We start from the raw sequence: 12439 nt of genomic DNA, 5'->3' as shown, positions 1-12439 counted from the left end.
AGCAGGCTGAAGCTACACATAAAAAAGAAAAACTTAGGTCCAGGAATTTGACTTTAAAAATCAAAGTAATACCGCCCTGGTGATTCCTTGCAGTCCTGCAATGCTCATTCCAGCGTTTAAGAAGGGAGACGTAGAAAAGGAGGGTGACCCAGCCAAGATCACATTGCTAGTAAAGGACAGAGCTGGCACCTAAGCCCAGGGGTCTGGCGCCTGACAACTTCACCACCACCCCATCCATCTACCTCCACTTCGTCGAAAATACTCTCTATGTTCTATTATTCCGAGACTCCGGATATCCTCCACCAGCTGACTGGTAAAGAGCCAGACTCTGGGGTCTGGCCGATCTGTGATCCAGTCCCAGCTCTACTGTTACTGAGTCTGTGACCTTGGAAATGATGAACTTTTTGGTCTTCAGTGTCCTTGATGGTAAAATGGGGGCTATTTGCTGCACCCCCCTCCCCGGGTGGTTATGAGGTTAGCAAATGGCCTTGGACATGCCAAGTGCTGGCCAGACGTCACAACAGTTATGACAATGACGGTAGCAGGCAGAAAAATAGCCCCCAGACATCCTCAAGCCCTGATCCCCAGAACCTGTGAATGTGTCACTTTAAATGGCAAACAGGAATGAAGGCTGCAGATGGCATTAACGTTTCTAATCGGCTGACCTTAGAATAAAGAGAGTAACCTGGATTACCTGGGTGGGCACAATGCATCCCAAGAGTCACCAGAGGTTGAAAAGACAGGCCCAAGAGTCAGCCTCAGAGTGATGCAGCAGGAGGGAAACTCAACTGGCCATTGCTGGCTTTGAAGATGGAAGAGCTTCAGGAATTAGGGAAGCTTCGAGAAGCTGTGAGAGGCAGCCGTGGGATTCTCTCCCAGAGCCTCCAGAAAGGAGTGCATTGTGTTGACACCCTGACTTTAGCTCAGGGAGACCTATTTCAGACTTCTGACCTCCAGGACTATAAGCTTGTGTGGTTTCAGGCACAAAGTAGTTTGCTACCACAGCAGAAGGAAAGAGATGGAAAGGAGAAAGCCTCCTCAGCGGGGAGCACCGCCTGAAGCAGAGACGGCATCCTGCACAGGCTGGAGGGCGGGAGCAGGCCTCCTCGGTGTGCTCACCGGTGCTGCTCGACCCACAACCCGGGGCTGAGGCCTGGACACGTGACCCGACCCCCTCCGCTCCAAGACACTTGCTGGGATGGCCACCAAAGCAAAGCCCTCTTTCTCTGGGGGTTGCTGAGAGAAGCGGCTGGATCTTTGGGGGAAACTTGCCTAAGCGAAGCCCACACAGAAGAAATCTGAGTCTCGAGATGGAGAGAAGCGATGCCTGCTGACACCGTTTAGATCCAGCTGGGCTCAAAGCCAGACCAGCTCAGACTTTTCAATTACATGAACTGCTTTTTTGTTTTAGACTTCCATCAATTTGAATTAAATCTCCAGCTTGTAACCAAAAGTCTGACTAATATAATCAAATATCCACTTAAGTACTGTTACCTACTAGTTTCAACTGTTATCATTTCCTTGGCCAATAAACTTTGGGCTCTGGAAGAACATGGAACGGGGTTTAGGGCAGGGCCCTAGGGCAAGGTGTCAGACGGACAGTAGGGGAAGGTGGGATGCCATCTCTCCCGTTCAGCTCAGATACGCGGAGTCTCCCCCTGGGGTAGGAGCAAGAGGAGCCTCAGGAAGGAGCAAAGAACCCCTCACACACTACTGAGTGGGAGTGTGGTCTGAACCTGCACCTGGACCTGTGGAGAACCACACACCCCTAACGGGGTCTTCATGTCTGGTCCGGCAGGGCCGAGGGCATTTCAGACCAATGGTAGCTTGGTTTCCTGAATGAATGGTTCCTTCTGGTCTTGCCTCTTAAATGCCAATAGCGTCCCAGGGTTCTGTCCTCTGCTCTGAGCTGTCCCTGAGAAAGAATGCAATCACCCCACGGCCTTGCCTTGTTCCTCCGTCAGCTGTCTGCCCATCTTCATTCCTCTCCAGTAGGCCTGAGGGACGTGGCACATGCCCTTTGGTCATGGTGACAGTTGCCCACGTTGATTTTTCACAGGACAATGAGGGTGGGGTGGGGACTAGGCCACCATTGGGGAGGGTGACACAATTTGAAAAGAACCCAGCTAACGGTCCTCTCTTCCTCCCCCGGGACTATCGCCATCAGGGTGACAACCACTGGCCTATATACGGATGACCCCTGAATTAGTCCATCCCGTCCTGAAATTGCTTATGCCCATGTTGGACACTTCCACTAGGATGATGACACAAATGCTAACATGAAAATTAATAGCAAGACCACTGCCAACGTAATGCAGTGCCAGGCGCAGCCCCTGACACTAGTGTACGGACCTGTACAGCCTCTCACGCAGCTAGTAACTACGTAATCCCCATTATACAGATGAAGACAGAGGCTCCGGACAAGGAAATGACCCCTCTAGGGTCACACAGCTAGTAAGTGGCTGAGTCAGGAGTTGGGTTCTGCCATTCGGACTCCCAAGACCCCCTGCTTCACCACTGCTCTCTCCCCACTGCCTCCCAGTCCCTGGGCGTCCCACGAGTGCATCAAATACTACATTTCCAGGGCCTTCTGAACCACCTGGCACATTCTCCCTCTCTGTTCACTGCCTGGGGCTCCCTCTTGACTCCCCTGTCCTCACTTTCTGTGTTCAAGGCCAGTCAATGCGTTCTCTGAAGTGGTACCCTGGGAGCAACTCCCCTCGCTCCACCCCTGCTGTGACTATCCCTCCACAGGGCCACGCCTTCTCTCCAGGGCCAGCTCTCCGCTGCTGTCTCCTGACCGCGTCTATCTGTCCAAGCATCCGTTCTGCCTTTGATCTGTCTTACCTGAAGCCCACAGTCTGCACTATGGTCATGTCACGTTTCTACACCAGAGACCGCATCGCATCACCTGCTTCCTGGTTCCTGCAGGTGGTCCGATCCTGAGCGTGGCGTCTGAGGGTCTCTGGGCTTTGACTCACCCCAGCTGGCCCATCTCAGCCGCCACGTGCTCCCCGATCAGGCCCTACGTGCTCCAGGAACACCGGACTTTCGGCATCCTCCAAGCGTCCCAGACTTCCTCTCCCTCTGCACCTCTCCGCATGCTTCCCTGGCCTCCCTTTCTGCAGAAATTCTTCCCCTCCCTCAGACTCTAGCTGACAGCCTCCCTGAAAAACCACAGGCAGAGTGAAGGACTTTGTTCTTGTGGGTGGGAAGCTCACAGTCTTGGTGTCAATCAGGTGATCGCAGGACACACTGACCTCTGCACTGACTGACTTACTGATTTTGACTTACTAACTCTGGGCCAGCCCCTGTTCTAAGCACAGTCCCCAAACTCAGTAGTCCTAACTACCCTGTGAGGTGGCCCGTTCTGTAGATGAAGAAATGGATAGACAGAGAAGTTAAATAACTTGGTCAAGATCCAGGGCTAGCAAGGGTGGGGCTGGGGTTCTAACCAAGCCAAGTGCGTGGTCTTCACGACCCTGTGGTACCGCCTCGCTGGGTGCTGGGACCGTAAGGTCCATGGGAATCCAGAGAGGGGCAAGAGCTTCAGAGGAAGCTGCAGGATGTACTGAGGTGACACCCCTGGCTGCCCGGGCCTCCAGGTGACAGCTCCTCAGGTGAGCCTATGCTGGCCATGCCCTCTGACCTCAAGCTTCCCCCCAACTGTGCCCCCACAGCACTCTTAGCCCCATCCTCAGGAGCGACAAGACGAGGCTGGACAAGGATGAGGAGAGGGACCCACAGCAGGGCCATCACACAGGGAATGGAGGCTCAGGGGGGAAGAAGGAGAGGAAGCGTGAGGGACCCACTCCTCTTTCCCTGCCCATGGGGCCCTGGGCTGACTGCTGGCAAGGCCTTTCCCTGGGGTGGGGCAAAGGAGGCTCCTCAAGCAGGGGAGCAGGGCATGGGATGCACAACCACTCTGCTCCAGGCCTCAGGAGAGAGGACGAAAGAGGAGCATGAGGTTGTCCAGGCCAGGGCCAGGGAAAATGGGGCAGACGCCCCAGGAGGCCAGGATAAAGGGTGTGCGTGCACTTGTCTGCTGCCCCCTTAGAACCTCTGCTCTCGGCCAACAACCCAGGAGTCCCACGAACGCTCCTGGGCTTTCCAGGCCTGCCCAACCTCCCGCCTCCTGTGACCAGGGGTCTGGCCCCTCCAGCCATGTGGATTCCTCTCCCTTCCTCATATAGATTGAACTGGTCTTGATGTTTTCTTTTTTTAAGTGAGAACTTAATCTTTCTCCTGAAGATTCCCAGGGGCTAAGGCTGAAACTGGGGTTCCATTTCAAATGTCTTACGCATTTTTAACAAGTAGATCTGTTCCTTTGGCATGGCCACACTCAATTCCCTTGATATCAACCTGACATTTGACCACCTTTGCTACCCTGACTCCCTATAGTGGGCGTGGCACTTGGGTTTGACACTTGCTGAGTTGAAGGGAAGATGTGGGCACGGTCTGGTCACTGTGTGGTTCGGCATCCTCTGGACAGAACTGCGACCAAAGCCTTCACGCATGTGCCTGTCAGGACCCTGGAAGCATCCGCTGCTCTACCCAGGGAACCAAGAGTAATTCAAGTTGAAGGTTTAAGTGGACCTTTCCCATTGAAAAATCATTGAGAATAAAAAGGAAGAGCCTCTGAGAAAACTAACAAGAGTCATTTGAAAAGTATGATGCTATTTTAAAAAAATCTATCTGTAACAGCATTTTCTCGAACATATTGTAAGAAGAAAGCTATGCTTTCAGGGGGACTATAGATAGGAGGTGGTACGGGGGAGAAGAAATAGCAGGTTTCGGACCATCTTTTTGTGAGCAAGATCGCCGGCGAGGTCTCTTCCGCATTTTATCTCGGTTATTCTCCCGGATGGCCCTGTGGGGTGTATTATTTCCCCATTTTACAGATCAGGAAACTCCGGGAAAATCTAGTTCTGGACTGTTTTGTCTCATCTTGTGCATAGAATTCTGCAAAAACAGCTTATTCCCAGCGAGTGCAGCCAAGTCTAATTCAGATTCTCTGGCAATTTGAAATAGAAGCCAAGCTGCCCATTGAATGATTTTCTACCTCAAAAACACCCTGCTTTCATTGGCGTTGCGGTCGTATCCATCGTCAGCACACAGAGTAAGCGTCCGAGGCATACAGGTCAGGCGCGCTCAGCCGTGTGGTCAGACTTGCTAAGCACAGGTCACTGTGCTCCCCTGCACTGCTGCCAGTTAACTAGCTGGGAATTCATGTGATTCCATTCACTGGAAGGCAACAGACCTCCCGTATGCAGGAGACACCCAAAGATGAAGACTTGCCACTTGGGTGGCTTCTAACATGGTCCGGATAATGGAGTGGTGCTGTGCTTTGCTTCTCTGATGCAAAACAAGGCTGCTGATAGAAAAGCCTGAAGTATGGGGGTAGGGAGTGAGTGGTCTTAGAAATTGCTTTGTGCAGGGATGCCAAAAACTGGCCCGGATGCTACAAGTCCTCTTCCTCGCTCCCTCAGCAGACATCACTAATCCATTGCAGCACACTATTTCCCAGACATTCCTCGGAATCCTTCTCAACACTCTGCCCCTGGCAGCCATGAGCAATTGATTGGAGCCCAGAAGATGAAATCTATTTACCATCCCTGCCCTAGCCCAGATACCTCATCTAAATAGGTGGCACAGAGGTGAGAGAAGGTGCAGGCATGACAGCCAGGGACTGGGGCTGCTTTCCTCTGAATGCTTCCCCTTTGAAGCTGCCCAGGAAAGCCCCTCATCCCTGGCCCCTTCCTACTAAAGGGAGAAGTGAAGTGGGGGTCACTTGGCAAAATGTTAGACATTTTTTAAGATCCCGTAGGTATAGGGGCAGTGCCTGTGCCCTAAATGATTTTTTTTTTTTAAGATTTTTTTTGTTTTTTTGGTCAGAGCGAGAGAGAGAGAGAGCACAAGCAGGGGGAATGGCAGGAAGAGGGAGAAGCAGGCTCCCCACTGAGCAGGGAGCCGATGTGGGGCTCGATTCCAGGACCCTGGGATCATGACCCGAGCCAAAGGCAGACGCTTAACCGACTGAGCCACCCAGGCATCCCTGCCCGAAACAATTTTGGCTCACACTACAGTCCTGCTATCCAGAAGGGTCACAGTGCGATGAGCAGGGGCGAAAGCTAGGCCCCTGGGCAGGCTCATTCTATAGTCCCCGTCTACTACTAATGCCTGATAAATGTCTCAGGCAAGCGCAATTCTTTTTAAAGGTAAAAGCAACAGCAAAGAGTTTATTGAAAGGGAAAGTACACACTCAAGAAGGGAGTGCGCGCAGGCTCTGAGAGGGAGCCGCCCCAGGAGACGTGGGTCTCACCTACTTATAGGGAACTTAAAATGAGCGGCTGAATATTCATGGGAGGGGTGGGGGGTTTTCCCCTTTAGTGTGGAGCTTTGGGGGACCTTGCCCATACTTACTTTTGGTCACTTGACACGTGTCCTAGAATCTTCTGCAAGCGTACTTTGTGCCCTCTAGCGCCCCTGGTGGAGGGGTCATTCTCGGTCATTAAGGCACTTACACGCACGTAAGTCTTGGGTCTTGATACAAGAGCCTGGCGTTTTTTTTCTTTACTTAGGTCCCTGACTACCTGTAGGCTGACTGCAGCCTTCTCTGGTGCTTACTGCCTGACACCCTGTTTTGAGTTCTGTTCCCTCATCCCTATGCTACCCTGCCTATAACACCATTGCCCTGCCTCTCCGCACACCTGCTCTCCTTTGGGTCCCGGGCTCCCCACACCTGCGTGATACACAGTGCAGTGGGCACTCCTTGACCCATGTTGGAGACGCGGGGCTCGCTCTGCCTGTGGCACCTGGCCCACACCTGAACAGCCCGGAGCACACCCAGGGCGAAGGTACCCCGCCCTAGAAGGGTTTCAGAGGGGGCCACTTGAAAGTGCCGGCAGTATGTCCCCATTTAGCCTGCCTAGTGTAGTCTCCCACTTTTCCAGCAATCCCAGCTGCCTAGGTCTCTTAACGGTGTGTACCCAAACCAGCCCCCAGGGGCCCTCCCCGGCTATGCAGTCTAGACTCTGCTAGGTCTGCCTGGAGCGCAAATATGGGCATTTGTGGAGTGTGAGGCTTGGACTCAGGCAGGTGCTGGCTACACCCAGTTCAGGCAAGTGCCATTTTTATCTGAACCCTGCTACGAGTCCTGGCGTGGGAGGTGGTGCCTTTTACAAAGGGAAGCATCGTTCTGAGACTCGGTCTCCCAGCTGAAGAGGCAGCCAGACCTCACCGGGGAGGGCATGGGGAAGGGGCACTGGCTGTGAGGCTTGAGCTCATGCCACCCAAACTCAAGTCTTAAATGATTTTCCATCTGCATCAACAGAATCTTTCTTCTGTACAGTACTTTTCAAGTTGTTAAGATAATTTCTGGAAGAGGAGGCTCGCCCTGGCTTTCAGTTCACTGGGGGACAGGGAGGTCCTGAGAAGTCAGACCACTTTCCAGGAGGGCCCCCAGCAAGTAATAAACGGCCGAGCAGCCCCTGACTTTGGACGGGTGCCAGGCCTACGAGGGCCCATCAGAGAGAACGGGGGGAAAATGCACCCGCCTTCTCACAGCATCTCCATTTTAGAGAGTGGGCTCAGGGGTGCGATTGTTTCCCTGTCCCCCATCCCTCCAGTTAAGCCCGGGCTTCTGACTCCCAGCCCAGAGCTCTGTCCTCTGCCTCACGCTGTCCCAACACTGCACCTTAATCCAGGGCCATGCCCCACGTGTAGAATAAGAATAGGGCTAATGTTTATTGGGCACTTACTATGCACTGGCCCAGGGCCAGTTGCTGGACAGGAGTTAATTCCCTGACTCCTCACAGCCACCCTATGTGGTAGGTGTTATCACGATCCCACTATCAGCCGAGAAGACAGAGTATATAAGGTCAGCAACTTGCCTACGGCCCCGCAGCTAGTGGAAGAGGCGGGGTTTGAACCTGGGCCGACCGACTCCAGGGGCCCTGCTCCTCTTAACTAGACATCACCTCCCTGGATGCCTCCCCATCGCTCTTCCTTCCAGTCATTTGACAATCACTTACTGAGCACCTACTATGTGCCAGGTCCTGTGAATCAAAGATACAGCCCTTGCCCTCAAAGGCCCACTCCTGCTTAAAGATTTGCCAAGAAAGCATCAAGTCCTGGCTCAAAGGTATTGCTCAACCCTCCCCTCCCATTCCTTGTCTCCCCAACCCCCCCAACCCCCCCCCCCACCCAGCCCCTCACATCACTCAGGTCACAGCTGAACAGACAGCCTATGCACAACAACTGCCAAACTAAATTCTCATCCGTGTTGTCAGTTTCTTAAAGAAAACCCCATCTCTGGCCTCCCACGGCACCCTGCCCTCAGGGGCCCTTGATAAATATTTACAGCTGCAGCTGACCCAGGCCCAGGGGAAGAAGACCCGGTCACAAAGCACAAAGGAAGCCTGGGGGCTCATTACTTCGACCTTCCCATTCACAGTGGGTGTCCCTTCTGTGCAAATTCCCCACCTGGGTCTGGGGTGCCATTCTTCTCACGCCAGCTTGAGTTTGTGGTACCGGTCTTGCCAAAGGGCCCCGACCCCCTCAGGAAGCCACCGTCACCGTCCTCCCACAGTGGGGGACTGGGGGAATCCTGCCACAGTGTTCCCCATGCCTTTTTTTTCTGGTCTGTGTGGCCTGGATCAAAGCTCTCGATGGTAGGACTAGCTGGTTAATCTTTTGGTGGTTGGTGCAGGGGACAGGGCTCCCCGGAGCCTCTAATCAAAACCGCCACCATACGTGGGGAGTTGCCCACCCCATCATGTACGTGAGGTGCCGTGAGGTGTGTGTCTGTCCGACGGTAGCTCGGGTACACCAGAGGCCAACGGACGACAACAGGTCTCAGGAAGGCCCGAGGGTCATCTCCTCCACCAACTTCCGAGCAGTTTTGCAGCAGAACCCCGTCAAACAGGCAGTGCTGAGAGCGCGTGCGCTCACAAGCCCCCACCCCTCGTCCTACTACCCCTGCGGGTTCCAGATCAGGGGAACAGAGTCTGTAAGACACTACCCTGGTCAAAACCGCTCCTTCCTTCAACGGAAGCTTTCTTCGATGCTTCTGCAAACTGCACTTGGACTCTTCCAGTGACAGGGAACTCCCTACTTCTAGCAGGTGCCTATTGCACCTCGGCATGCCTTCTTTTGTTAGGAATTCATCCTTAGGCCGATTCTGCCCATTCTTCAATGACAGCCCTTTAAATGTGCAAACATGGCTTTCTCACCTCTCATTGGTCAGGTCTCCTCAGGGCTAGGGGTTATGAACTGGTGCGAACCAGGCAGTTCCCTCTCTGCTCTAGGAATATCTCCCTGACCCTGGACACAGCTCCAAGCACAGGCCCTCTGGGTGGTGCATCTGAGCGGAGAACGGAAGCCCAGGCGGCAGACTTGGTTCACTTCTAGGGAGGGATGGGCGGGGCCCCCGTGAACTCCAAGGGACTCACACCTGGATTCTCAGCACTGCGCCATTTCCAGGTGCACCTGGACGGAAACAGATCTCCAGCTGCGAAAGCCAGCCGCCCCCTTGGCCAGGCTCCGGGTCTGGCTGCCCCACGCCCCCTACTCATCCCCTTTCCCTTCTTGAAATCCAGCTGAGGCCCAGCCTCCGCCCAACACAGTGTCACTCACCAGTCCCGGATTGCTTACATCCTGGGAATCTTGGTACACGCCGACTCCAAGAGCAGTCAGTGTGTCGAGACCTGCAAAGAAGAGAAACTCAATATTAAAAGCAGGGCAGAGCAACTGGGCATCCAACGGTCTTTCCAGGCAGCCCGGAGGCACGGGGAGACTGGGACGGAGACACAGGACTGGAAAGGGAATGGGAAGGACTGGGAAGGACGAGCTGCTCATTACACCGACCTCAAAACCTCTGGGCTTTGTGGTGATGCTGAGAAGGGTGGGGGGAGGGGAGAGACCCTCACCCTGGGTGAGTCAGCAACTGGCTGAGAAGCAGGCCTTTCAGGAGAGGGAAACCAAAAGCAGGAGCAGATGGGGCGGGGTGGGGAGGTGTCTCCTGCCCCTCACTCCGGCTCTCCTTGAGTCTTTGGAGTCTGCTCCTAGCAGCGGCGGGCCGTGTGTGGTTCCATTTTGCTGAGGGTGAGGGGAAAAGCCCTGTGCGCAGGCCTCAAGTCAAAAAGATACTGCAGTCCTTAAAACAAAAGCCCCAAATGCGTATTTATATCCTGGGAGACTCCTGCCAAGCGAACCCTGTGTGTGCTTTGAAAATTCCTCAGGAGAGCTGTAGCCGGAGGAATAAGGCGTGTGCCCGGCTCAGAGGCTGCGTTCCCAGCATGGCAAGTTGAGGCCTGAGCTCTAGAGGTTTCTGCAGCGGGCAGAGGCCCACCTGCAGCGCACGTGTGCGCGTGGAGCAGCGTGCTGATGAGCCGCGGAGGCCGCGCTCCTCGCTCCCCACGCCCAGCCTGCCTCTGAAGCAAAACCTGTTTTTTCTTGTTTCCCTAAGAATTCGGAGGTGAGCACAGGGTTCTCTATTCATCTATGCCTGTTTGCAAAGAAGAACCTTTTGACTGGAGGGGGGCGGGGGGAGACTCTTCAGGGCAATAGTTTCTGTGGACATGTTACCACGCACCGGGCACTGTATACACCTGCTCGGTATTCTTGTTCTTCAAAGGGAAGCTCGCATCACCTGGGAGCTTGCTGGAAGAACAGCGTCTCAGGCCCCACCCAACACTACGGAGTCAGAACCTGCTTCCCAACCAGCTTCTCGGGTGATTCCTGGGCTCACTAAAGTCTGCAAAGTTCTCCTTCTCGGTCTTGGAAGGAATAGTAATATTCATCCATAACCATGGAAGGAGGGAAGGAAGTCGTAGCCCATCCTCCAGGTGAGGAAAACAAGCTCAAGAAGCCACAACTTGGCTATTGTGGTCTTACTGCCAGTAAGTGGTCGAGCTGATCCAAGCCCCTGTTTGTGTGATTCCCAAGTCAGTGTTCCTTTCCACGGCATGATCTCAGGGGAGCAGAATGGGGGGCTGAAGGGGTCGGCAGGCCCGGCTTGGTGGGAGGGCTGAGGGAAGGGCAGTGGGCCAGCGGTGGCTGGATGACCTCAGGCTCCACAGCGAGAGGGTCCTGGGTGTCCTGGAGAACACTCAGGGAGGGAGGTGTCGCACATGGCAGGCTGGTTCCCCTCCTCCCCGCTTTTGTGAGGGCCTGCAAAAATTTTCCAGCTAAAGGGTCTGGGCCTCCTTCCTGCAGGAGAATTCAAGCTTCTACATTAATCTCAGTGATTAATTTATGCCGATTCCAGGGAGTTTAGCTCTCTGGCCCCTTGTACTGAGAACTAACCATCCAGCAGAAGAGGTACCCAGGGGACCATTGAACCTTAGTATCCCAGACACTGACGTGCAGGAAGGCCAATACTCTGTAAAGTCCTTTAGAGTTTAGAAAGAGCTTTTCATCCATTAGCTAATCGCTCCTTAAAAGAACTTGGGGAGTGTCACCAGTGCTATTTTGCAGTTGAGGAAAATGAGGCACAGAGAAGTTAAGTGATTTTCCTGAGGTCACACAGCTTTCGGGCAGGTTGGAGTTGAGGTCCTCTGACAGCTCAGCTGCTCTTGGTGGGGAGACAGATCACGTCACGGGTTTATGGTGCTCTCACTTAGTTTCGCCCAACTCCATATGGCTTTGCTCTACACTCTGCTCACAGAATGCGTTTACGGAATAGACTCGTGGGCCAAGAGGAAGATGGTCCACAACCCACACAGGGGGTGTGATGGTTACCTTTCTCCATGGAAACTGGCCAGCCGGCATGCTTGGTTTATCAGTTACATGTTACAAGACAGATCATTCCTTCTGTTGCTTCCGTAAGGCACATGAGCTCACATAAGGTAGACAGGGGAGTGATGTCAGTAAAATCTGGAGGTCGCAGTGGTTCACAGGCAAAGGTTCCCAGCACATTAATGTTTTGCTCCAAGTGATGGCAGCTGGATGCAACACCTGGGCTCCCGGCTGTCCGGACGCCCACCTGGGCCATCCTCCTCCTTTCGGCTCAGTGTGGCCACATGCTCTGTCTTAGCAACTCCTGTCGCTCAGTTCTCTCGGAGGATCTTTGTGCAAAGGCCATGCGCGAGCCCATCCATCTCTGCTACTCTCTGGCAAAGGCTGCAGCTGCCCTTCCTCCTGGAACTTCTGACACAGGCATCTGTCCCCTTCTGCCTTCCCAGGCTGGACCCAGTAGCCCCTCCCATCAGGTCCCCCTCTTCCTTTGTAAAATATAGCCCATGCAGTGACTCAGGCCCTAGGTTAGCGATGTATTTTTTTATTTCAAAATTTAGCATGCGCTTTGAACTGCGTTTGTATGATCTCTATGATTGTGCTTTATTACAGAGTTGCATGGGTTGTGAGCGCCCTGCTGTCCCCCAATGGCCCCCCAGAGCACTGTGATTTTTGACTTTTTTGGAATGCAAGGTTTTACAGG

At 53.8% G+C, this 12439-nt stretch overlaps 1 protein-coding gene across 1 annotated transcript in view; it reads right to left on the bottom strand.

Annotated features, from left to right (window-relative positions):
- ZHX2 (zinc fingers and homeoboxes 2) overlaps positions 1–12439 on the bottom strand; it is a 152339-nt gene that overhangs the window by 73140 nt on the left and 66760 nt on the right. The window contains exon 2 of the mRNA XM_026495497.4: positions 9637–9707. The gene's annotated coding sequence lies outside the window, so the exon portion shown is untranslated. The remainder of the gene's footprint in view (positions 1–9636; positions 9708–12439) is intronic.

This window comes from Ursus arctos, unplaced genomic scaffold (assembly GCF_023065955.2).
Source record: "Ursus arctos isolate Adak ecotype North America unplaced genomic scaffold, UrsArc2.0 scaffold_6, whole genome shotgun sequence".
Taxonomy (NCBI): Eukaryota; Metazoa; Chordata; class Mammalia; order Carnivora; family Ursidae; genus Ursus; species Ursus arctos.
Note: the sequence above shows the minus strand (reverse complement) of the source record. Positions and strands in the feature narration are given on the sequence as shown.